The 3,804-nt window shown below is 39.1% G+C and overlaps 1 pseudogene; it reads right to left on the bottom strand.

Annotated features, from left to right (window-relative positions):
- Positions 1–346: 346 nt before the first annotated feature.
- On the bottom strand, positions 347–1,674 carry LOC108767497 (putative nuclease HARBI1; annotated as a pseudogene).
- Positions 1,675–3,804: the final 2,130 nt, after the last annotated feature.

The following is a 3,804-nucleotide window of genomic DNA, read 5'->3' as shown; positions in this document are numbered from 1 at the left end:
CGTGAGTGCCCCTAACAGGGCCTGCCATCGTTGGGCTTAGAAAGGGCCTAGAAAGGAAATTTCTAGATAGAATTTCCTAAACAGGTTTTGAATGGGCACTGACGTGAGTACCTTTAACAAGGCCTGCCATCGTTGGGCCTAGAAAGAGCCTAGGAAGGAAATTTCTAGATGGAATTTCCTAAACAGGCCTTGAATGAGCACTGACGTGAGTGCCTTTAACAAGGCCTGCCACTGTTGGGCCTAGAAAGGGCGATATATAGATATTCCAAAATAGGGTCTAAGGAGGTGTTCCATGAAAGGGCCTAGATATTTACTAGATATAGATACAACAGAGAGACCACCAGCGTTAAAGGCTGTGTGGCTCAGTGGCAACGTCAAAGTCTACCAACTCGGAGCAGAGACCAGGCCTGGGATCGAGACGTGGAGCGCCCTGATATTTTTCTCTGTTGTTGTCAATTGTTGACACATGCCAAAATAGGACGTAATTAAGCTTGCCAGGATAGGGCCTACTTTAGAGAATATAGGGCCTACTTTAGCCAATATAGGGCCTGTCCAGTTAAGCGTGTCCAGATAGTACCTACTTAGGGTGCCGTCCCATGACGCGTATCGCTGTATGCGCGTATCGATAGATACGACCAATCACTGAAGATCCGCCGTTTTACGTACGCCATAATTTTGCCCTTAATGTCCCATGGAGCGGTTCGTGCGTAAGCGGATTAGCGGATCGCCAATTACAACATCATTCTGTTAGATCTGCTTGCAAATTGACGATATAGTCTCCATCTTGCAACCAAAATCCCGAAAGCACATTCAACTGTTCTCCTTGCTCGACTCAGGCGATAATTGAAAATTTTTCTACTAATATTCAATTGTGCACTACGAGGATATGGTCGCATCATATATGTGCTCAAAGAAAAGGCCTCATCTCCCAGCAAAACGTACGGAAATTCCAAATCTGTATTATTCAAACGTGTTGGTAGAGGGATATGAAGAGCATTCGTCTCAAGTAGATGTGGTAATCCACTGTTTTCAAAAACACCTCCGTCGCTTTGCCTTCCTTCAGCTCCAATATCAACAATGGTGAAGCGATTCTTGGCATCACTTACTGCGAGCAGGTTTATGCTGTGATTTCCTTTATAGTTATAGTAGCACGAACCACTACGAGGCGGTGCCTGCAATTGGAAACCATTGTGATGAACACATTACTCATTCCAAAGCATACATAATTACATTATCAATATAATATATTAAATCTAAATTAATATTATTAAATTTGTAATATACCTGAATTACGACATGCTTTCCATCGATAGCGCCTATACAGTTTGGAAATTCGCACGTTTCCTCAAAGTCTCTTGCAATTGTATTCCAATTTTCTTCAGTTGGATCAATTATAACTTTATCCTTTAAAGAGAGCCAAATTGCTTGACATGTTTCCGGGATAATTCATGATAGCGTACATTGGGCAATGCGGAAAGCATATGATAGCGATGTCATGCTGTCGCCAGATGCCAACCATCGTAGAGTCACTTCTAATCTTGTTCTGGGTGGTATTGGTTCTCGAACTACATGTTGTTTTTCAATCAGTGGACCAACAATATTGAGTAACTCGTTAAATGTTGTTGATAACATTCTGAGGTAGTTGAAATATTTTTCCGGATCTGTCAATCGCATTTCCACAACTAGATTATCGCTGGCACCTTGCAGAAGTCTTCTTTTCTGCATAAAAATAGGTCGTACCCACATTGCACGGTCCTTTTTGTCTTGCAATTTCTTATAATACAAATACAAATAAAACATTGAAATAACTTTTCTTTTTGTCATCTCAGCATATCTCATCGGTTCATTCTTTGGTCGTATGAGATACTTCATAATAATCATCAACATGATGTTTGGATCCATATTATACAGCAACTTTTAAAAGAATAAAAGTATGAAAGCTTTCTTTTTCAATTGGCTCCGAAATTTTATGGTATACACTTCACATTGAGTGCGTTCCGAGTTTCGCACGAAGCGCATTATGCATCATTTGTCCTTGTTGTTCACCAAATAATAAAGAAGGATAAAACGATACATCATGCGCTTCACACGTCACTCGGAACGCACCCTATGACAATAGATTTTGACGCGGTCGTTCCGCGAGTTTGTTTCTCCTTATATTATATGGAGCATAATTTCCGCGGAAAAGCGGAAAAGTATAGTGACAAATAGACATTTGTATTTATTTTTAAAAATTATATTTACTTAATTCATTGTAATTCTTTTTAATATGTTCATCTTTTCAACTTATCTATTGAATACAAGCATTTTAATCAATAAATATCGTTAAAAATTACTGTTTTGTAATTCTCGGTTCCGCTCTTCCGCTCTAAGGGTGTCGTCCCATGACGCGTATCACTGTACGCGCGTATTCGCGTATCGAAGGATCCGACCAATCACCGACGATCCGCCGTTTTACGTAGGCGTCGCATATGCCTATACGCAACAATCAGTGGTTTATTTTTTGCCGTCCCATGACGCGTATCACTGTACGCGCGTATTCGCGTATCGAAGGATCCAACCAATCACCGACGATCCGCCGTTTTACGTACGCGTTGTATATGCCTATACGCAACAATCAGCGGTTTATTTTTTATTAACGCTTAATATCTTGGTTCGTAGAGTCTAGCATGACCGCTCGAGTAGGACGGACGCTCGTCTGCCCTGCTTCGGGTATTGCATCATCTCATTAATTTTTTGAAAAGCGATTCCGGCTTTAACTGTGCTTAGTAAGAATGGCCAAGTTCACCCCGTTGTCGAGGGCCCGGGCCAATTAAATAAAGAAGAAGAAAATATCTTGGTTCGTGGGACAGAGCGACGCTTTTTTTTGCCAGATTTCTTCCGTTTCGTACAAAAACGCGTCGAATAAACTTAATTTCATTGATTTTTGAAGTGGATTTTACCTGTAATTCTACATGCTTGCCATCAATACAACCAACACAGTTGGAATAATAAAATAGTCAAAATCTGCAGCAATATTTTGCCAATTCTTTACTTTATCTTCAAGAAAAACTATCTCCTTTAAAACATTCCATATAGCGTTGCAAGTCTCCGCTATTATTTTTGAAACGGTGTTGTGGGCAACACGAAAAATATGATATTGACATCATGCTGTCTCCTGAAGCTAGATAGCGGAGTGTGATATGTAAACGCGTTTCAGAGGGAATTGGTTCGCGAACGACAGACTGCTTCGTAATTAATGGACCAATTAATTCCAATAATTTTTTTAATGTAATTGAATCCATTCTAAAGTAATTACGAAATTTTGTTTCATCTTCAAACTCCATTTCTTTGACGAGATTTTCACTAGCTCCTTGCAAGAAATGTCGATGCAGGGTAAATATGGGTCGTACCCAAAATTGATTATTTGTCTTTTTCTTTGTTTCTTATATCTTCATACAATGCATACAAAAATAAGATTTTTCGACGCAGTATTTCTTGTTTAAAGGGATTACTTTGTTTGAATTTGTTTACTAATGTAAAAATTGCTAACAATATATAGTCTTCATTTGAATCCATTTTTTCTGTAACAAAAATAACATCTTATTTTGTACTAAATAGTACTGAATAGATTATAATTTCTTTCAATCAGGACTCTAATATACTACCGTATTTATTTGTATCTACCTTTTTGGTTAAGGAGCACTTCTACATGAAATAAGAATCGCTAACGATCCGCCGTTTTACATATGCAATAATTTTGCCCTTAATGTCCCATGGAGCGGTTCGTGCGTAAGCGGATTAGCGGATCGCCAATTACAACAT

This window comes from Trachymyrmex cornetzi, unplaced genomic scaffold, assembly GCF_001594075.2.
Source record: "Trachymyrmex cornetzi isolate Tcor2-1 unplaced genomic scaffold, Tcor1.1 scaffold685, whole genome shotgun sequence".
Taxonomy (NCBI): domain Eukaryota; kingdom Metazoa; phylum Arthropoda; class Insecta; order Hymenoptera; family Formicidae; genus Trachymyrmex; species Trachymyrmex cornetzi.
Note: the sequence above shows the minus strand (reverse complement) of the source record. Positions and strands in the feature narration are given on the sequence as shown.